Genomic DNA, 24,712 nt, shown 5'->3' with positions numbered 1-24,712 from the left:
ATGTTCCTATCATAAAGCTCTACCAAAATTGTTCAAATGGTTCTGCTCCATTGAACATCTGGGTCAGAAGGGCTACAAATTATTTTTAAAATGAAATCTTTAAAAATCTTCACCTCTGAAAGTGCAAGGCCGAGAGCTTTGATATTTTGTGTGTAGCATCATCTAATGTATGGAGGCTATTCGTTGCCAAAAATCCAGCCTTCGACACTTGACAATGCATTATTATTAACTTCGGTTCTACTAAACAGATTAGTGAAAATCTAATTGTCAATCTGAGAGTTACATACTGCACTGGTATTAAGCATTATAATTGTCTCGATTTGATAAAATGGAAGCTGTAAACATGTAACTTAGATAAATTGCAAATCATGTATATATAAAATGTAAAACTTCAAATATGCATCATGTAGAAATGTAAAAGATAGAACGAACACAATACGTATAATGCTGTGCATCATGACGTTGAGAATGTTACTGCATCAACTTGACACACTCAGGTTTACAACACCACACAAAAAATATTTCAAATTATTTAGAAACTGTTGTAAATTTCACATACATCAACTGCATTACAGTTGACTTTGAACATCCTCTGATTTTGTTAAAATGCATTCTAGTACAGGATATTCAAGTAATTCAAAATTGGTTAAGATATAATGTAACGATGCAGCAATGTTTATACTGATAATGAGCATAATAATATGCAAAAACTAAAGTTGTTGAATTAACATAAGGGAATGTTTTCCATATATAATGACACACACCACAATTTGTGGATGTGAACGATAGGGTTTGTGTGCCTTCAAACGTTACACGGTAATACTTAAGTAGGCATATCTTTTACATTTAGTAAATAGTACAAGGATGCCATACATGGAAGTCACTTTTGAAAACACGAATAAAGAGAACTGAATAGTAAGCCTGTGCCTTCTTTTTTTAAAGTGCTATGTTGGGTTGTAGAAAACCCCATATTTTTTACCAAGTGTATATTAAATTACCACGAAACAATTCAAAGTTAACTATGGATAATTCTGTTGTATAACCAAAAACTTGTGAATTTGTCCCATTTTAATGTTGAAATAAATATTCAGTGCACTTGCCCCTCACCACTGTGGGTTCAAATCCTGACAGGGACTTTGGATTCTTTCATGTGAGGAAGCTATTCAGCTAGCTTATGGAACGTCGGTGGTTCTACTCAGGTGCCCGTTCGTGCCTGAAATAATGCACGGAAAGGCACCTGAGGTCTTCCTCCACCAGTAAAGCTGGAACGTCGCGATATGACCTACACTGTGTCGATGTGACGTAAAACCCCCTCAAAAAAAAATATTCAGTGTATCCTAGCATCTCAGTGTTTACCTCCATTGGGAGGTATTTTGAGTCATAGGATGTGATTTAGCCTTTTATTATTAAATATATGTAAGCTAACGTAGGTTAAGGTATTTTTATGCATTGTACTTAATCAATAGCAACTCTAAAATCTGTGTATACATGCTGTCAATAGCTGTTACCTAGACTTGCTCTCTATCTGATCAAAAGCAGAGAACTATTTTTATACACAGAATATTTATTAAGTTAAGTGATGGCTTTCTAAGAGGTATACATTATACAATTATTAACTAGTGTGATATTCACCGGCAGATGACATATTGACCGAGGCGATAGCCGAGATCAATATGTCTTTCTGCTGCTGAATATCACCATCATATTCAATGGCACACTAGTCAATAATTGTTTTATTATATGAATGGGCTATCAGAATTTAAAGAAAATCACAGACAGTACAACTTTATACAGGTACAATTTATGCCTGTTTCGTTGAAGCACGGGAAAAAGAGGCACGTGAAAGGCGTGCAACAACTACGCGAACACTGGCATACAAAAGTAATTCAAATTTATACTCATCATTGCGGTTTAACTTTTAACTGTATTGGAAAAGTAATGATATTTTAATCGAGAAAAACACCATAAAGAACAAAACGCAACAATTATATTTTAATAAGCACGCGTTATTAACAGTCTACGATATACATGTATGGTCATTGAATATGAGTCTCAATCTATAAACCAATTCAGCCAGTGAATATGATACTACACCCAGTGAATATGATTGTATAAAAAGTTGTGTTGACTACTGTTTGGACCATTGAGATTGCAGCTATATCATAAAAATTGATAATCAACATACATACCTTTGAACTCATTTAAATATTATTATTGAAAAACAAAATGGTAAAACTTGGAAAATATATATATACAGTATGGTAAAAATAAAAAATTTTGTACGAAAGGGTACATACAACTTTGGTTATAATTTAACTATTGTTAAAAGTTTTTTCTTGTCAAGTCATATGCTAGAATAAGGTTACTAATGTAATAGTAAATGCTACTACTAGGAAAGACAACAGCCAGAATTTGGTCTGTATTAGTATTTAGTCATATCAAAATCTCTATTCATATGTTGACTTGAAAATTTGAAAGTGGTAAGGTAGCAGCTTAACTGTAAATGTTACTCATTCCTATGCAAATTGGAATACCCTCAGTAAAATTTATTTGTCATTGAATATAGTCTTATCAATAGTTTTTACTTCCTTGAAAAATATTTAACCTCAGGCAGTAAGTAGCCTGGTGAGTTTTTTTTTATTTATTTTTTTTAGTTTCTTTTTCTAGGAAATGTGGTATCTACAACATTTTAAAACTTATAGGCCTATTATAAATCCTTTAAAGTCTGCTGATGTTGATTGAATAAAGGCATAGAATGGCAATCATGCAAGTTAATTATGTTTGGTGAATATACAATACAATACAATACAATACACTTTATTCCGCTTTAAACTTACAAAGTTTATAGCAATAACAACAACATAAATACATGAGAAATGGTTAACACAGGGTATATGAATACTGTTGGAAATTTACAACTACAATAACGTACGAGACTTCATTTTCAATTGTTCATAGAAAAAAATAATACAATCATAATGACGTATTTGGCTGACATTTTAATTACTCATCGATAAAAAAAAAAATGTAAAAATAATGTACGAGACTTAATTTGAAATTTAGTATATAACAACAATTAACACATCATAAATTTGATAACCTGTCATTTCGTAACTTTGATGCAAAGTAAATATATTTTGCTAAGTTGGTAACATTACTTTTAACATTTGTCGACATTAAAATTTCAAATTTCTTCAGTGTTGGCCATCTGCAAAAATATCTTTTAAAGTATTTCATTCTTAGATCTCTGTATAACGGACATACAAGAAGAAAGTGATATTCAGATTCTAAAACTCCCATTGAACAGCATTTGCATAATCTATTTTCTCTCAGAGTACCATCATATCTCTCAGTTTCTATGGCTAGGGAATGTGCTGATACTCTGAACTTAGTTAATGCTATGCGATATTTTACAACCGTTACGGTATCTAAATATTTCTCCTGATTGAATGAATGTTTAAATAAACAATAGGCTTCTAGTTTTCTAGAATTGTTAATATCGCTGTACCATGACTGATAAAAGTCATCGAATAATCTTTGTTTGATATGTAAAATTGATATATGATCCACAACATCATTTTGGGACAACCAAAAGTAATTAAGCCCAATTTCCTGTAGTACAAGTTTTACCTGATGAGCCCAGTTTTTCCCCCCATAAGTAACATTATTGTCAGAGTCACATTTAAGCATTTCATAAACTTGACGTATGATACTAGATTCGTCCGACTTCAGTACTTTAAGCCAGAATTTTAACATTCGCAACTTACGTATAACAATTAACGGCACTCTGCCCAACTCCCCATAAAGTGCAGAACTATTTGTTGTCATTTTTACGCATAATAATTTTCTTAAAAAATAACTTAACACCTTAAAGGTGTGGTAAATGGAAACTACGCCGTTTCTTTTCGCCTACGGTAAATACAGAAAATGAGCAGATAAATATGTTTATTTACGATGATGAAGTGGGCGGGAATATGGGCGGAGCTTATTTTATTTCCTATTGAAAAAATGTTTAAAGCTGGATTATGCAGATCCGAGACAATGTAAAGCTGAGAATGTAACTTCTGTTTTGTCGGCGTATACACGAACAATGAGTATTCGAACACTTGGTATTGCTACTATCAGCAAAACAGTTAATGTTTTGTCGTTTAACAAAATGTATTTTGTTGAAATGCATGTTTACAATGTTAAATCGGCAAACTCAATCCAAGAATGCAACATTGGAGTTTACATACAAAGAAATACAATTGTATTTTGTCCGTTAACAAACTGTTCAACTCAGATCAACAAGGCTGGATTTTTGGCAACGAATAGCCTCCATACTTATGAAACTCTTCAAAAGTTGATCAAATTATAACTCTGGGGTCAAAATTGACCTCGCTCAAGGTGTTCATTGATTTTCCTTATATGTATTTAGTAAAAACTTTAAAAAAAATTCTCCTTTTTGACAAAGGCTAGAAGTTAGATATTTGGCGTGAAATATTGTGTAGTGGACCTTTACCAAGATTGTTAAAATTAAAGTCCTTGAATCAAAATTGGCCATGCCCCGGAGGTCATTGATTTTCATTATGTACATATAGTAAAAACTTAAAAAATCTTCTTTTTCTGAACATATAATGCTTAGATTTAGATTTTAGATTTAATGATATCATCTATAATTATGTCCTTTTACAAAGTTGTTCATAGTTTGTTTCTAGTTTCAAAGTTGGCTGCACCCTGGGGGCCATAGGTTTCCAAATATGGAAAAACACTCTATGATTTTAAAAAGTTTAAATTAGTTAATATTTATTTCAGCCCAAATATTTCTGGAAATTGGTCAAAAGGATTTCAAAATAATTTGGTACAAATGTTCACTTTAATATGCATTGATGGATTTTAATATAACTTAGTACCAATGTTCTCCATGTTAAGTTGAGTTTTCAAGTGCAAAATGAAGATCAAACTTGCAAATGAATGTTATTTCAGCCCAAATATTTCTGGAAATTGGTCAGAAGGATTTCAAAATAATTTGGTACAAATGTTCACTTTAATATACATTGATGGATTTTTATATAACTTAGTACAAATGTCCTCCATGTTGAGTTGTCAAGTGCAAAATGAAGGTCAAACTTGTAAATGAATGTTATTGTTTTTAGCTCACCTGTCACAAAGTGACAGGGTGAGCTTTTGTGATCGCTTTTCGTCCGGCGTCCGTCCGTCCGTCCGTCCGTCGTCCGTCCGGCGTCCGTCCGTAAACTTTTACTTTAAATGACATCTCCTCATAAACCACTAAGCCAATTTCATCCAAACTTCACAGGAATGTTCCTTTGGTGGTTACCTTTAAAAATTGTTCAAAGAATTTAATTCCATGCAGAACTCTGGTTGCCATGGCAACCGAAAGAAAAAACTTTAAATATCTTCTTTTAAAAAACCATAAGAGCTAGAGCTTAGATATTTGGCATGAAACATCTTCTAGTGAGTGTCTACCAAGTTTGTTCAAATAAAAGCCCTGGGGTCAAAATTGGCCCCGCCCCGGGGGGTCATTGATTTTCCCTATATGCATATAGTAAAAACTTAAAAAATCTTCTTTTAAAGAACTCAAAGAGCTATGGCTAAGATATTGAGCATCAAACATGTTCTAATAGGTGTCTACCAAGTTTGTTCAAATGAAAGCCCTGGGGTCAAAATTGGCCCCGCCCCAGGGGGTCATTGATTTTCCCTATATGCATATAGTAAAAACTTAGAAAATCTTCTTTTAAAGAACCAAAAGAGTTAGAGCTAAGATATTTAGCATGAAACATGTTCTAATAAGTGTCTACTAAGTTTGTTCAAATAAAAGCCCTGGGGTCAAAATTGGCCCCGCCCCGGGGGGTCATTGATTTTCCCTATATGCATATAGTAAAAACTTAAAAAATCTTCTTTTAAAGAACTCAAAGAGCTATGGCTAAGATATTTAGCATCAAACATGTTCTAATAGGTGTCTACCAAGTTTGTTCAAATAAAAGCCCTGGGGTCAAAATTGGCCCGCCCCGGGGGTCATTGATTTTCCTTATATGTGTATAGCAAAAACTTAAAAAATCTTCTTTGAAAAAACCCAAATAGCTAGAGTTAAGATATTAAGCATGAAACATCTTTTAGTGTGTGTCTACAAAGTTTGTTCAAATAAAAGACCTGGGGTCAAAATTGGCCCCGCCCCGGGGGTCATTGATTTTCTTTATATGTGTATAGCAAAAACTTAAAATCTTCTTTGAAAAAACCCTAGAGTTTAGATATTAAGCATGAAACATCTTCTAGTAAGTGTCTACAAAGTTTGTTCAAATAAAAGCCCTGGGGTCAAAACTGGCCCGGCCCCAGGGGTGTCATTGTTTTTAACTATATGTGTATAGTAAAAACTTTAAAAAAAATCTTCTTTTAAAAAGCCCAATGAGCTAGAGCTTAGATGTTTAGCATGAAACATCTTCTTATGGGTGTCTACCAAGTTTGTGCAAATAAAAGCCCTTGGGTTAAATTGGCCCTGCAACTTTGGGGTGGGGGTTGGGGGAGCCTATATACAGGTGAGCGACCTCAGGGCCATCATGGCCCTCTTGTTTGGGTTTGTTTTTTGTTTTTTGCCTTTGACCTCTAAGTGTGACCTTAACCATTGTCGCATACACCTGAATTTTTTGCTGCCACATTATGGAGAATATATGTCCCAAGTTATATTAAAATCCCTCCATCCATGTAGAAGTTATGCCCTGGATATGGGTTTTGCCCTGACCCCCAAATGTGACCTTAACCTTTGAGTGGCGGACCTGTGTTTTGTGTGTGACACACCACCCATGGTGAATATTTGTAGCAAATTATCTTGAAATTCTTAAAAAATTAGCAAGATATAGACCGAACAAATCTGGATGGACTGACGGACGGACACATGCATGGAGGCATATACACCAAACTTTATGCCAGAAATGATGACCTAAGTTGAGATCACCACAAGCAGGCTCAACAATAACTTGGGATAAATGTTCTCTATAGTGAGGCTGAGTTGTGCACCTTGGGTTTTGCTTGTATTTTTATTCAGAATTTGTTATTGAGTTATTGCCTTTGACTTAGTAAAAACCATTCAAAATGTTGCGTCACATATACCACTAAGTTCTTGAGCTACAGTTAACAAACTTTATCTCCCTTGACCTAGTAAAAATTTGCAATTTTCAACTTGTGTTGCATTAAGCTCCAAAAGTATTTGACTGGAGTCAAGAAGCTTTACAGGAATGTTGGTTTAAACATATTTTATTCATTACATAAGCATATTTACATACATGATATTTACAATCAATACAAGAAAAGGATTAGACTAGAAACAACCTAATGCTTATTGAAGTCTTTTCCCTATGTACAATAAACAGGAATATTGATCAGCATGTATAGTTATGCATCATGGGGCTTACTTGCGGATTGATTTTGTATTTGTAGAGTTATTGCCCTTGACTTAGTACAAATACTTTTCAATTTTCAACTTGTGTTTTGTGTTACTTAGAAAGTATTCGAGCAAGAGTCATGGAATTTACAGGAATGTTGGTCAGCATGTGTAGTTGTGCATCTGGCATTTTTGTTTCTTTTAATACTCTTTTAATCATAATTTAGGATATAAAATTGAGATTACAAATTCTTGCAGCTCAAGTGGGATCAGGATGTCAACATTGAAAAATTGGATGTCGTTTTTTAATGCCAACCACTTTGAGGTAGGGGAAGTCATGTAGAGTAACCCTTGTCTGTCCCTCATTCAAACTGTCCTGCTGTACGTCAGTAGACTGACAAAATAGTGGAATGTGGGGAGCATCTGTGTTATATGGACACATTTCTAGTTTTTAAGTGCTTATTAAATTTTTTAGTTGACAAAAATATTTTTTGTCCATATAAATAATTTATAACTCATAAATATTTTTAGAGCAACTTTTTTTTTTAGATCAATACTATGTCTAGTTGTGCATCTCATCAACATTTTTTGTTTAAATGATTTTTGTCAGAATTATGTCCATTCAATGATTTTAATTTTTTAAAATGTGTCCAGACTACTCCTCTTATACCACTAAATGCAATTCAATAACTTAACAGGATTGATCGATAGCTCAAGTACTTGTGCACATTACACAGGTTTTCCGGTTCAAAGATTTTAGCCGAGTTATTGCCCTTGAATAAATAATGTGTTTTGCCTTGAAAATGATTTTTGTGTTGACTGCCACACAGTAGCTGCAACATACAGTTGGTTATGATTAGGCGACACATGTGATCACTAATGGCCCTTGAAGTATAGAGGATATTATATGTTTATATCATTTCATTATTTTAAAACAATCTTATTAACTGATGTTACTTAAAATTTGTAAATTCACCAAATAACAGTAAGTTGTAAATGATGTATTTATATGTCAATTTTTTAAGGCAATTTATCAAAACTTTGGACAAGAATTATTTCTAAAGTACGTACTAGCAGTTGTTAATTTACAATGCTACCTCTGATTTGCCATATTGTGGGCAGTCTTCTTTAATTTAAAGACTGATATGGGTTGAAGGGCTGAAGTAATGCGGTTGTATCTGTTTTATTATACATTTAAACAAAGTTGTTCCAAGGAAGAAATAATATAATAAGTTGCAGAAAGTTAAGCCCATGACTACCAGTGCATTTTTAAATTGCTGAATTTTAAAAGCTTTAAATCAAGGGAGGTAATATGCCCAAAAATATTATATTTATGTTAAAGCTTAGATGTTTTGCATGAAGCATGCCTTGTTGACATCTACAAAATTTATATAAATGGTGCTCAAGTGGTCAATATTGGCCCTGCCCCACAGGTGACATTGATAGAAAAACTTATTTTCATTTATTAGCTCGACTATTCGAAGAATATGAGAGCTATTGTAGTCGCCCCGGCGTCCGCGTCGGCGTCTGCGTTGGTTAAAGTTTTTTGTAAAGTCAAATATCTCAATTATTGCTTGAGATATTCAATTGAAACTTACAATACTTATTTATAGTAACAAGGTACATCAGATTGACAAGTTTGATAACTCTGCTAACAATATTGACAGAATTATGCCCCTTTTTAACTTAGAAATTTTGGTTTAAGTTGTTTTGTAAAGTCAAATATCACAATTATTGCTTGAGATATTCAATTGAAACTTACAATACTTATTTATAGTAACAAGGTACATCAGATTGACAAGTTGGATAATTCTGCCTACAATATTGATAGAATTATGCCCCATTGGAACTTAGAAATTTTGGTTAAAGTTTTTTTGTAAAGTCAAGTATCTCAATTATTGCTTGAGATATTCAATTGAAATTTAAAATACTTTTTTATAGTAACAATGTACATCAGTTTGCAAAATTGCATAACTCTGCCTGCAATATTTGCAGAATTATTTGCCCCTTTTAAACTTAGAAATTTTAGTTAAAGGTTAAAGGTCTTCAAAGATATATGTACTTACGGTCATAATTTGAGGGTCATAATTGTATGTCACTGACCAAGTTCCATAACTCTATCTTGCATTTATGCTGATTCATATCCCCTTTTCTCTTGGTTAATGATTACATGCAAGTTTTACAAATCTCAATAACTATTAAAGATATTTATTTAAAACTTAACATATGCATTTAGGGCCATAATTGTAGGTCACTGACAAAGATTCATAATTCTATCTTGCATTAAGGCTGATTTTTCTCCCCTTTTTTCAACTTAGAAATTCATGATAAAGTTTTGCTTGTAAACTGTTATCTCCATAACTATTGAAGGGTTTGTGCCTTTTTTGGGACAATTTTATGCATTCATAATAAGAAAGCAGTGATTTACTTGATAAAACATCTTAATAACAAGCCTTTGTTCCTTTTCTGTCAAGTTTATGTATTCATAGGTAATTAGTATTATTATACTCAATAAAACACCCTTGTGACATTACCTTCCGAATAGTCAAGCCAATACTGTATAATAAGACTCTCTCTCAAGGCCTATAACATGAATTTATAAAAAATTAGCCCTTTTGTGAACTTAGAAAATTTAAATTATCAAGGCTCTTTTACCATCAAGCTCTTAGAATAGTCGAGCGTGCTGTCCTACCGACAGCTCTTGTGTATTCTTACAGTTACAAATCCCAGTTATTTGATATGTATCGTTACATATAAGAACCCTGCAATTGTCCCAAAAATCATTTCACTAATATTAAGAAATGGCTGTGCACAGTGGGTTGGTGGGGGGATGGGTAGGTTTCTCACAGTTTACATGTACATGTATACAGATTTATATACCATAGTATACATGTACATGTTTTTAAAGTCGTTTTCTATAACATGCATAGCATAGATTTTTAGCATGTATCATCTCTTTGTAAAAGAAGACTTATCAGTTTATTATAAGATGGATGTTTGTTGAGTATTGATGTTATAAATGTAAAGGGAGGTAATAAAAAAAGAAGAAAATTATTTTTAAGCATAGCATTTTGATTATGTTTTGTGCTTTTGAATTTCTGGTATAATATTATTTACATGTTGTTATCCTGCGCCGAAAGGCGGCGGGGGATATAGAAATAGTCTCCGTCTGTCCTTCCTTTGAGCATATCTTAAAAAGCAATTGAGGTATCAACTTGAAATTTCATAGGTGGATAGATCATATTGAGGAGGATTGCAGTGCACAAGAATGATAACTCTGCCCTGCATAATTTTTCAGTTACTGCCCTTTGTTATTTTTCAAACTTAATTTTTGTCCAGACTTGCATAACTCAAAAAGCCTTTGAGATATCAACATGAAACTTCTTAGGTGGATAGAATTTACTTAAGAGGAATGCAGTGCAGAAAAATGATAACTCTACCCTTCAGAATTTTTGTGTTATTGCCCTTTGTTATTTTTTTCATACTTAATTTTTCACCTGAGTGGAGCATAACTCAAAAAGTCTTTGAGATGTCAATATAGGTGGATAGATCTTATTGAGGAAGAATGCTGTGCACAAAAATGATAACTCTTCCCTTTATAATTTTTGAGTTATTGCCCTTTATTATTTTTCATACTTATTTTTTTCCTGAGTGGAGCATAACTTAAACAAAAACTTTGAGATGTGGACATGAAGCTTCATAGGTGGATAGATCTTATTGAAGAGGAATGCTGTGCACAAGAATGATAACTCTACCCTTAATAATTTTTTAGTTATTGCCCTTTTTTATTTTTTATACTTTTTGTCCGGAGCTTATCTCAAAAAGTATAACAGGTATAAACTTCATAGGTGGATAGGTCTCATTGAGGAGGAGTGCAGTGCACAAGAATGACTATGCTGCATATTTTTTCAGTTATTGCCCTTTGTTATTTTTCATGTGGATTTTTGTCCAGACAGTAACTCATTAAGTAATTACTATATAAGGTATTCACTTGAAACTCAAAATATAACATAGTCTCCGTCCGTCTGTCCTTCCGTCTGACATTTTTGTCTGGAGCATATCTCAAAAAGTATTTGAGGTTTCAACTTGAACTTTCATAGGTGGATAGATCTCACTCAAGAGGTGTGCAGTGCACAAGAGTGATAACTCTACCCTTCATATTTTTTGAGTTATTACCCTTTGTTATTTTTCATACTTAATTTTTCACCTGAGTGGAGCATAACTCAAAATGTCTTTGAGATGTCAGCATGAAACTTCATAGGTGAATTTATCTTATTGAGGAGGAATGCTGTGCACAAGAGTGATAACTTTACCCTTTATAATTTTTTAGTTATTGCCCTTTGTTATTTTTCATACTTTTTGTCCGGAGCTTATCTCAAAAAGTGTTAGAGATATCAACATGAAACTTCATAGGTGGATAGATCTCATTGAGGAGGAGTGCAGCACACAAGAATGATAATTATTACCTATCCTGCATTATTTTTTCAGTTATTGCCCTTTTGTTATTTCAGCCATCAGTATTCACATAGGTTTCAAATCTGTAATCACTTCAGCCATCAGTTTTCATTACCAAAAGACCTCTTAAAATTGAATTATTCTGCTCTACTACATATACATTCTTCCAATGAGCAAACACATTCGGCGGGGGATGGCCATGTTAACAAATTGGTTCTTGTTTCTTTTTGAATTTTCATTAATTGAAAAAAATAAAAATAATAAACATGATAGTTTTTTTAATCAGTATATATCCTCTGTGACAATTGCACGGAAGTAAATAATCACCACTCTGTGCTTCGAAATTAGCCTTTTTAGGGCATGACTGGACAGGTGACATATCAGGGGTCTGTATTCCAAAGCAAAAGCTGTGGCATATTATTGTCACTAAGTAATTATGTGACAAGAGATATAGATCTTAATATTATTGATAATTGAAATAAAACATATTTTGGACAAATATTATAAACTGGTATCCTCTCTGTTTGAAAATTATTTTTGGTTACTCTATTTGTTTTTTCTTAAAACAAATTAGCATTCGGACTTATATTGCCTGGCTAATGCAGTGCTCTTGTAATGTAAACAGTTCTGATTTTGAATATATATGATATTCTTGTAGGTTGATTACTAAATTTTTTGAACTCATTGAATAAAAATATGCTCACCAGAGACTGGCATAATATAATTTTATTCAATTTTTTTAATGAATTCAGTATTGAATATACACTTATTCAATATCCTCTATTTAAATAAAAATCTGTATGTTTACATAAGTGAAATGTTGATATAATATGTTGATTTAATGTTTATCAGAGCTGCATTACTGGTACTGCAAAAGTGAAGGCAACCAGGTGTGAAAAGCAACAAAAGACTGTTATGTTTTAAATGAAAGATGATTGCATTGTATTGCAGTTGACTGGTTACTAAACAATAAGATATGAGATATGACATGAACATATGTTGAAAATATTGGTTGTAAAATGTATGTTAAGGTAGACCATGGGTAATGTATTACCTCTACTTTGAAGAGTATTCAAATAGGCTAGAATCACTTGCCAACTACATTGAGTGTGCGCGGTTCAAACCCCAGAAGGGGCAACTTTTTTTTTTCTTTCTTTTTTTCTTTTCAACATTATTTATGTATTTCTCTGATCCCTTATGGAAGAAAAAATGGTTTGATTTAAATAATATAATAATTGTAGGTATTTGTTGGCTAAATAATGCCAAAATTTATAGCAAATATGATACCAGATATTTTCAAAGTTTAATAAATTAAAAACTACACGGTAAAAGTATTTTATATTTCGCATGATCAACCAATATACCTTTAAGGAAATTTGAGCAAAGTTTGAAAACAGCCCCTCATTATGGTAAATTTTAGGGATATTTTGAATAAGGCATTTTAGATAGGGTCCAATTGGTAAAATTAGTGTTTAAAGTGGGTGGGTTAGGGTAACATTTTTGTACATATTAAGAACATTTTGTTTAGAAACAAACATTTTGTTTGTGTAATTTGTTACCTGAATGTTATTATTTGTTTCTCAACAATGACCAATAGAAAAACATTTTTTATAATGATGATAATTTACAGATTATTTAGAGTTTCCTCATTTCTAAAAATAAGCCCTTCTAATGGCAAAGTCTTAGTTCTGAAATATATCCATAACTCGTAAACCTCAAGGTAAATTTTATTTAAATTTTGCATACAGGTGACCTTAAAGACATATAACTGTCCTATGTTGTCAATTTTACAGTTCCTTATTGTGCCCATTACCCATGGTCTACCTTAAATCATTAAAGTTGTAAAAATGTATTTTTTAAAGTAAATAATAATTCCTTTTATTTTGCTGAATAATGTTTGCATTTTTGTGCCCCCACTATAGGGGGGGTGGGGGCATTTAGATTTACCCTTGTCCGTTCATCCGTCTGTCCATACAAACCCAGAGGTACTTGTGTGACTTGGAGAACAATGGGTAACAGTAAATTCTCTTTGATCCTATTCATTCCGTTTTTACTTTTTGTGTGACTAAAAATGGCCAAAAAGATCAAAGGAAAAGTCACATAAGTACCATTTTGTGAGTATGTCCGTCCGTCTGTTCCCTTTTTGTGTCGCACGTAGCTCAAAAAGTATTTGACCTAGAGTCATGAAATCTTAATGGAATGTTGATCAGCATGTGAAGTTGTGCACCTGGGTATTTTGGTATTGATATTTTTAGTATTTTTAGAGTTATTGCCCTTGAATTAGTAAAAATGTGCAATTTTCAACTTGTGTCGCACGTGACTAAAAAGTATTTGACCTAGTGTCATGAAACCTTACTGGAATGTTGATCAGCATGTGTAGTTTTGCACCTGGGTATTTTCGTGTTGATATTTTTAGTATTTTTAGAGTTATTGCCCTTGAATTAGTAAAAATTTCCAATTTTCAACTTGTGTCTCATGTATCTAAAAAAGTATTTTACCTAGAGTCATGAAACCTTACAGGAATGTTGCTCAGCATGTGTAGTTGTGCACCTGGGTATTTTCGTATGGATATATTTTTAATATTTTTAGAGCCCTTGACTTAGTAAAAATTTACAATATTTAACTTGTGTTGCACGTAACTCAAAAAGTTTATGACCTGTAGGCCTGAAAGTTTACAAGAATGTTGGTCAGCACGTGTACTCAAAAATATGCACCTTGGGGTTTTCTTGTTGATTTATTCAGTATTTGTAGTACTTGCCCTTTACTTAATAAAAGATTTTTAATTTTCAACATGGGCACATGTAGCCAAAAAAAAATTTGACCTAGAGATATAAGATTGACAAATCGGTGGAGTGTGGGGGCACCCGTGTCCTATGGACACATTTCTAGTTTTTGATAAGAAGTGTACACATGTGAAATGGAAATAATTGTTTAAAAAAAAAAATCATTTAAATTATGTAAATATACATGATATGCTATTTTTGTTTAACAGTGTGTATTGATTCAAACTATGATGAATATATAAAAGTATTGGTACTGATACTTAATGACTTAATTACTTCCTTAAAAATGTACTGTTACTGCAGTACTGAGCTAAAATCTAGTATTGGTACTGATAATGGTACTGCTTAACTTGGCAAGTACTGGTACTGGTACTTAAGTACTACACCATTAGTAATTACTGATGTTTATTTTATATGCATATTAGCCTAAAATATAAAGAAAATATTTCATTATATTGTATATGTATATTTCTTTCTATTTCTAAGTATACTGTGCTCCTCTTAGTTCACGGTACTTAACACTTTGAAAGCAGAAAGAAAACAACTAATGAAACTTATGGTAAAAAAGTTGTCATAAGCTATAACTTATAGGTATTTTCTGCTGTAACAACACTATATTCGGTAGACCATATGTCGGCCATTTTGAAAACAGTATGTCATCATTTAAATCACGGTAATGGTGTTACATTTCAGTTTTTTCATGTTTCAGTTAAACTTTCTACATGTTTTTTTGCTTAATTTTTAATATTAAAACTTTATTTCATGCTTTCCAGTGTTTTATTGTGATATATCAGATGATTATATTTTGATAAACCACTAGAGAAATTTATAAAATATAATTTTCACTGTAGCCGGACTATATCTGAATGCGGATGAAAAGAGAATCATTACTAAATGGAATAACAGGCAGAAATGAATGCTGTCATGTGTAAATTTTGCTTCTTTAGGAAAAGAAAGTCGATGTCACCATAAATCATGCTAAAAATGTAACAAAATTAGAGAAATTTAACAGAACTATGTTTCAAAATTGATGATGTGACGTCATGATGTGATGACGTCACAAAGGAGAATGCGCGACGTTACGCGGCAAAATCAGTAAAAAATACTAAAAATCACTTAAAAAGCATGAAATAAAAAGAAAATTTATTTGTTTTACATATAAGATTGAAATATATTTCATTCGTGAACACCAGCTATTATATTTTCACTCGTGGCTACGCCACTCGTGAAAATATTGCATCTGGTGTTCACTCAGTGAAATTATATTTCAATCTTACATGCAAAACAAACAAATATCCTCTATATCTTTACCTTGTCATTCAAAATTTATTTTTTCAACAAACAAGAATATTTAGAAAATGATGATTGTTTCCAATGTATGCACAAATTTAATGGAGTATTGTTGCTTTTTGCAGAAGTTTGTAAAATGTTGTTCTGTTTTACATAAAAATCAAGAGATTTAGATTATTTTGCACAAAAACTTTGTTGTTTATGTGTTTGAATAAAATATGTCAATTCTGATCATTTTTAACACTGGTCACATGAAAATATGCCATTTCCGTGAAATAAGTGATGACGCGGAATTAGTGATGTTGAGTATATATTTTGTTTTTTATGTATATATAACTTGAAGCTGGTCTTCAAATATGTGATAATTTTATTAATATGCAAAGTTTCTAAAGTTCTGTTACTAAATACGTGTATGTAGTAGTAAGAACTAATAAACGTCTTTTAGAGAAAAATTTGTCATTACTTGCTTAAAATCACAGGAATGAAATACTCAATGTATAGAATGCCTTGAAGTAGGTTGATATTTCATTAAAAAGTCTTCGAGGTCAGTTTGCCAAATGCCAAGTACACAATGACCTTGACCAGTAAAAGTTTGTCCAATCAATAGCTAGCGATTGCTTAAGCCAACATTTCTAAGACTTGTTATCAATGTTTGTCATGGCTAGTAGATGATACCTTCTGATTTTGAGGTCAAAGGTCAAGGACTTAGAGGCCTAGACCATGACCAAAAAACTAGAGAACAGCTTGCATTTGGTGTGCAAGTTTGTTGTGACTTGTAGATGACCCCAGTCTATTTTGAGGTCAAGGTTACTACATCTTTGACCATTAGAAATTTGTGAGACCAATAGATTTGGTGTAAATGTTGGTCATGATAAATAGATAACTCATGATGATTTTAAAGTCAGTGAGTAAAGGCCAAGGTCACACTGACCTTGGTCATCAAAAACTAGTCCTTTGTTTTTGCATTTTATTCACAGGACAGAAGGTCCTTTTAACTTTGAATGTGTGCAGACCTGGATATATAGTTGACATTAACTTGCATTATTTTTCACAAAACTCATTCTATCTGTCTTCCGGTGTGCACTTTTTGGCAAATGCCTCCTTGTTTAAATTTTCATACATAATTCCACTGAGACTCGACACAATGTTGGGATAGTGTAAAATCAAAGGGCTGCAAACTCTCTGGTATTTTCTGATCTTTGCAATCTAAATCGTACTGCATATCTGTATGTATTTTCCTGTATAATTTCCTAGTTTTATATACTATAAGTCATCTTACAGAGCACCGAGATGCAGCGACTCTAGTGGTCACATTTTTGACCCAATCATCATCAAACTTTGTCAGGATGCTTGTTTAGATAATAGCTCGGATGTGTTCGAATATGGGTCATCTCGGATGAAAAACTAGGTCACCGGAGCTATAAATAGAAAAACCTTGTTAACACTCTAGCGGTCACATTTTTGCATCAATATTCATCAAACTTGGTCAGGATGCTTATCTAGTTGATAGCTTGGATGAGTTCGAACATGGGTCATCTCGGATGAAAAAGAAGGTCACCGGAGCTAAAAATAGAAAAACCTTGTTAACACTCTAGCGGTCACATTTTTGCATCAATCATCATCAAACTTGGTCAAGATGCTTGTCTAGGTGATAGCTCGGATGAGTTCGAACATGGGTCATCTCGGATGAAAAAGTAGGTCACCGGAGCTAAAAATAGAAAAACCTTGTTAACACTCTAGCGGTCACATTTTTGCATCAGTCATCATCAAACTTGGTCAAGATGTTTGTCTAGGTGATAGCTCAGATGAGTTTGAACATGGGTCATCTCGGATGAAAAAGTAGGTCACCGGAGCTAAAAATAGAAAAACCTTGTTAACACTCTAGCGGTCACATTTTTGCATCAATCATCATCAGACTTGATCAAGGTGCTTGTCTAGGTGATAGCTCAGATGAGTTCGAACATGGGTCATGTCGGATGAAAAACTAGGTTACAGGAGCTAAAAATAAAAAAAACCTTGTTAACACTCTAGTGGTCACAATTTTGACTCAATTGTCATCAAACTTGGTCAGGAAACTTGTCTAGGTCATTGCTTGGATGAGTTCGAAATCGCATGTGAAACTAGGTCACCGGAGCTAAAAATAGAAAAATCTTGTTAACACTCTAGTTGCTACTGTTTTGATCCAAGTATCCTGGAAATTAGTCTGAAAGTTTGTTTTGATGATTTCTAGGTCAAGTTTGAATATGTGTCACCTGGGTAAAAAACTAGGTCGCACTGCTCAAATATGGATAATCCTTGTTAACACTGTAGTGGTCACATTTTTGACTCACCTGTCATGACACTTGGTCAGAATGCTTGTCTAGGTAATTGTTTGGATGAGTTTGATAAGTCAGGTGAGCGATCTAGGGCCATCATGGCCCTCTTGTTTACTATAACAGTTTGAGTTTAGTACATACAGAATTTTGTATGACTAGAATTGCATCAAAAAAATCATTTATGTTCATTTTGTGTTGCCTTGAAAAAGGCAACATATAGGGGTTACTTTTGTCGGTGGTGTCGTTGTCGGCGTCTGCGTCCCCTTAAGCTTGTCCGGGGCATAATTCAGTCATTATAAGTAGGATTGACTTCAAATTTGGTATGCATGCTTCTTATAATGACCCGAAGTGCAGTACACAAGAACCGGTACTCTGCACTTCTTAATTTTTAAGTTATTGCCCTTTGTTAATTTTCATACTTTATTTTTGTCCGGGCCATTTCTCCTAATGTATAAAAGCTATGGACTTGAAACTTCATAGGGTGAGAAGAAGTGCAGTGCACAAGAACCGGTACTCTGCATTTCTTATTTTTTGAGTTATTGCCTTTGTTAATTTTCATACTTTATTTTTGTCCAGGCCATTTCTCCTAAAGTATAAAAGCTATGGTCTTTAAATTCATAGGATGATAGATCTCATTAAGAAGAAGTGCAGTGCACAAGAACCAGTACTCTGCATTTCTTATTTTTTGAGTTATTTCCCTTTGATAATTTTCATACTTTATTTTTGTCCAGGCCATTTCTCCTAAAGAATAAAAGCTATGGTCTTTAAATTCATAGGATGATAGATCTCATTAAGAATAAGTGTAGTGTACAAGAACCAGTACTCTGCATTTTTTTTTTGAGTTATTGCCCTTTGTTAATTTTCATACTTTATTTTTGTCCAGGCCATTTCTCATAAATTATAAAAGCTATGGACTTCATAGGATGATAGATCTTATTGGTAAGAAGTGCAGTGCATAGAAACTGCTGCTCTGCACTTCTTATTTTTTGAGTTATTGCCCTTTGTTAATTTTCATATTTCATTTTTGTCCTGGCCATTTCTCCTAAACTAGATTGTTCACAAGGCGACACATCCTACTCACGGAGTTCTAGTTTTATGACAGCCACACTAAATTATGGCTACTTCCTTAAAAAAGACACTTAAAATTGCCTCAACTGGGATTTGAACCCCAGACCTCTCACACCCTAAACGAGCGCGTTAACCCTGCACCACGGGGAAGTTATACGCAGAAAGACGGAATAAAATCAAATAATACTAAATTTAGAATTTCCATTTCTAGTTTGTAATCCTTATTAATTTTGTTCACGATAAATCTATTGTTTAACACTGATGTAGATAATTTAGCGAAAATCCTCTCGCCAAAATAGTCCGACATGTATATATTCCACTACTCCACAGTCAGATTTGTGTACTACGCTCTGAATTATTCGGTAATCGACATCGCTAAAAATAGCATTTTCATTGATTAAAATGATATTCATCCGCGTAATTTGTGATTGTGCATTTATTGACAATTCTATAAGCCAATGCTACTTTTAAACTTTGAATGCGTTGCAATTTGTTGGATATTTGTAACAAAATAAAATATTTCTTTCTTTTACATCGGTATTTTTAAGCTGTTTTGAGAACTACTTGTTATTAGGTTTGTCGCCAGAGATTGAATGTCAGCATTGTATTTCCTGATCTGCGATCAGAAAATACAAAAAGTAATTCTAGAAAAAAATATACTGTATTTATAATATATTTTATAAATAGAGTATTTTTTTTCTTTTCACTTCCTTTGTATAGAAACAATTTATTGAATAGTAAGGTGAGCTTATTCCAAGAATGCATTCCCAATAATTATCTTGGGATAAACAAGCAGAGATTACAAGATACAACAAAGAATTGCCCCAACCCCATCCTTAATGACTGTATGTTTTAGTTTAGTCTTGTTTGAAAGTTAATTACTAATCATAATGGAATCTTATGACACTTTTGACAAATTTAAACATTTACAAAATCGTCATAACTGTCTTATCTGGTGCATTTATTTCAATTATCTTCGCAGTATATGTAATTTTGAATCTTGTAATTTTGATAATTTCGCAAGTGGTTTATGAGTTTTCAGTTCAAAATCAATATCAAATTTCTCTTTTCATGTTTTCCTGTATTTTCTGTCTTTATTTTTAGTAATTTGTGATTTAAAACTATAAGTAATTTAGTAAATGACGTATTTTCTGCATTTATCCCTGATTTATATACTTGTACTGAAAACAAATCAATTGAACATAACATATTTATGGGAAACTAGTAAATGTTAAAATTTGTCACTTTCGACTTCTTGTCAAATAGGATAAAAATAGTCGTGATGAGAAGAACCTTATCAACTAGGCAACAATTCATGTATAGTCATGATCTGTACAATATACAATGATATAAAAAAAAAGCCGTGACGCTGTAAAAAACGAATTTTACAGTATACAATTTAATCAATTTTATATACCTGATTTCCTGCTACCAGTTGTAGTTTTATGTCAGCTTGAAATGTATTCCACAAATGAATCGCTTTGTATTCATATAATTTGCCGTGGTGTGAAGTGAGTGCTGAAGAGCGAAGATTATATCTATCATTACCAGAAAAAACTTGAAGTTTAGATATAAATGTTGTGCAGATTATGTTCACTTTTAACAAGAGCCACCGCCGGGCGGGGCCAACGCTCGACTTTTTCCTTGTTCTAAAAGCAAACAAAGAAATGTTTGAACAAATCTTAACGTTTCCTTTTTATACGTTTAATCGGTCTGTCTTGTCACATTAGTTTTGTCTATAAATATATATATATAATTTAGCGAAAATCCTCTATATAAATACACACTCGCATTTATATAGATAAGCATTTATATATATACATACACACCAATAAATATAAATGGTCATTTAATGCAAAAATCTGTGAAAATTCAGTATTTAAACCTTCAAGGTGCTGTTTTGTTATAACTCGAAGTGCCCTTTTGCATGTTATATATTTTTTGGTATCCGACTTGCAGGTTTGTACCCATATAGTATTGCATATGGTATATAGATCTATTCGATAGATACGATGAAAATAATTTCAAACAGCTACCATTAAAATGAAACTTTCAGTTTATGCAGTAATATTTCATGATCGACAAGATCGATCCCAAGTATTTACCACTGTCGACTTCTTTTAACTATGCATCATTTAGGAGTGTTAACAAAGTGTGACAACGGAATCCTGACATTTTTTGCCCAGAAACAATGAGCTTTTGCTACAGTTATGTTGTCGTTGACATTGACATCGGAAAACTTTAATGTTGGTTATAGTTTGTTTATTTCTCAATACATTACCTTCATGAATACATGGGCACAACAACCCTTTCGATAAAACCTTCATGTTGACCAGAATAAAAATTTTAGAGGCCCCTAAAGGGTAACCCTTTTTATTTTAATTTTTTACAATTATCCAAACCGAACACACCCTGTTTATTTTAACATGTTTACATACATCCAAACCAAACAAACAAATACACATGCTACATTCAAACAACAGAAAGAAGCCTCTGATTAAATATCACTGTAAAAACTTTCCTATATTAAATTTTATAGCCCTGTAATGTAATGAATGAAAACTGATTTAAAATATTTATTGATTAATACTATGTCTACTCATGAAATGAAAATATATATTAATTTCCATTGAATATTGTTTTATTGAGGTAACGGATTTAAAATATGATAGTACATGGTAGAATATGGAAGAATATGCAAGAAAAATATTTGACATACTACACAGACCGGAATATCAGTCCCATTGGGCGGAAAGGAGGCTTGCCGAGTTGCCACCTATGGGCCGGATATTCCGATCCGAACCGCAACATAATTATGACACAGAAGATACATAACTTCAAAATTCCCGAAGATGAAATGCTGGCTTCGTTTTCAAAACGTGTATTCATGCATTCGAAATCGTGAGCTCGTAAAGTTGAAATCGTAAATTTATGAAGTTGAAATAGTGACTTCGTAAATGTGGAATTGTGAATTCACGTAGATAAAATCGGAAATTCATGAAGTTGAAATGTCTATGCAGATGTTGCCAAAATAGGTAATGCACATGGCGAGGTTGTACCTTAAAGTAAGTGATTCACTTTCTGATTGAAGGAGGAAATAAAATATGTGGACTTATAAGGACTATGTGTACTTTAAAACTTTTTTAAACATTAGGTTCATCTTGTTTTATTATACCACTCTGTCGATTTTGGACTGAAACCATGGGATGCCTAAGTGCACTGCAGAAAAACACACACAGCTAAACAATAACAATTCGAATCCATATGAACATTCAGAGAACCATCTTAGCAAAAAGAGAAATACTTCGATTTATATTAGATCAAACAGAACGTTTTCTATCAGAAATCAACATTAATTTTGTATTTTGGAAAAAAATATATTTACATCAAAATAGAACCGATATTACACCAAATGGTCTTAAAGTGACACAATCTACACCTTTGTTGTCTTAAACATAGACGCTTAAGTGGTTGTTAATATTTAAATGTGTGCTTGTGTCGACGTAACCCATTCGGCAGTTACTTGTATTATAGTAGCTTAAGGTCTTCAGCGTACCCGTTTATATACTATGACATGACGTGAACGCTGAAGACGGACCCGTAGGGAAAGTCCACCAATAATCATGCCAGGAATATGACACGCTCGTATTCATTCATCGAACATGCCATGAAGTAAAGTGAAGCATACCTTGATAAAACTATATACATGTATAATCTGTTGATAAGCCAAGGATGGACAAATAAAAATCTTATTACGAACATAAACTACCTAATAGTTTCCAACAGGTAAAAAATTCAGCACTTAGCTGCCATATTGCCAAACCACGTTTGACCACGTTTTAAGTGATTGACCTTTACGAACCCATGTGCTTCCAATATTTTTATAAATTCCTTTTTTAAAGATAATAAAAATGTGATTTACTGACTTTTGTATTTAAAATAATCATATTTAAGTACTAAAAAATTAATGAAATTAAATAAAAGCATTATCTTGAATAAAAATATCGAAATCATGTCGACAAAGATGCTCTAAATATAGTACACGACTCTACGCGAATGAAGTCATACGATGTCTCGCGTAGCATCTAAGTGCCATGACCGACTGTAGTCGGCGTAATTGATGTTTTACAGTTATAGGCAATTTTAATGACGGTATTAATATTTTGATATTTTAAATGGTATAGAACGATATTAAAATAATTGTTTTATCGTAAAATGTACAAGAATTGATTGGGACAAGTGTATTTGCAAGTGAAAGCTAAAACTAGTATTATAGGTGGGGTAATATATCGACTGGCACAGACACAACAAATGCAAATCTGAAATATCCAAGATATTAATTAAAGAATATATTTACACAATATAAATATATTACACAACTATAACATGCAATGGTCAAATATGAAGTGCAATGGAGCATCACACAACATACCCGAACATAGCATATCAAGTTCACGGGTGACAGGTTAGTAACAATGGGAGATATTAAAGAATAAGTAATAGAAAGAGCATGTGTTTTGATGTTCTTTCTCTTTTGTATCATAGTCAAAAATAAAAACACGTTCCCTGATGTCACAATATGAAACCCCAGAAAAAAGGAACCAATGAACGACCATCTCAATATGATATTTCTATCGCTTTCAGTTTCTCCGTCGTCACAATATGTAAACCCCAGACAAAATGAACCAATCAATGGGCATGCTCTGCAGTGCGGGTAACTAATACCTGCACTCCAGTTAACGCACTGTGCATGTATATTTATACGATTAAACTCTTACACATTTCAACAGAAAGGTCCCCAAACTATGATACAATAGAAATATAGAGAGATATAACGGTACAGGATCAGGGGTCAAATAACATGTAACGCATTTAGATACAGTTAATAAATTTTATTTCAAATCAATAACAAAATATAAGGCAGTGTACATTTTATATAAATTCTTATCCTACGACACTTGTTTACTAAATGGCGCAAAATGGTTTGTGAAGCTCAAAAACTAAAGCAAATGCCGCAGATTGATATCAAAACGGGACACCTTTGGCATCATATCAATAACTTTTTTGGAGCATATTTTTACATATTTCTAATAGCCCTTGAGTTAGTAAACATATTTGGCTTGGTATTGGTCATATACGTTATACAAATATTCCAAGAAAATCCACATACCTGTTGATATTTAAACCAAAACTTTTGAATATTTACGGGCAAATTGCCGCCGAAAACAAAGCACTTTTAAAGCAGTCTGCTCTCGTATTTTCCAATTTCTTAAGCGTAGATCTATACCATTTGAAAATATATTTTCCGCCGGTTAAGTGAAGCGAATTAGGCGGTAAATAATTTCCTTTGGATTGGATAGATCTTTTGAATGTACCAATCAGAAGTTGTTTTGTTTAATTACGTATGCACGAGTTACTGTGCATTA

At 32.8% G+C, this 24,712-nt stretch overlaps 1 long non-coding RNA gene across 1 annotated transcript; it reads left to right on the top strand.

The window, feature by feature from the left end:
- The first annotated feature begins 520 nt into the window (after positions 1–520).
- On the top strand, positions 521–16,355 carry LOC132753794 (uncharacterized). The gene is made up of 2 exons (XR_009629018.1): positions 521–3,704; positions 3,742–16,355. It is a non-coding gene; the product is annotated as an uncharacterized LOC132753794 (long non-coding RNA).
- Positions 16,356–24,712: the final 8,357 nt, after the last annotated feature.

This window comes from Ruditapes philippinarum, unplaced genomic scaffold (genome assembly GCF_026571515.1).
Source record: "Ruditapes philippinarum isolate M1 unplaced genomic scaffold, ASM2657151v2 ctg126_1_1_1_1, whole genome shotgun sequence".
Classification (NCBI taxonomy): Eukaryota; Metazoa; Mollusca; class Bivalvia; order Venerida; family Veneridae; genus Ruditapes; species Ruditapes philippinarum.
This window is presented reverse-complemented; position numbering and strand designations above follow the sequence as displayed.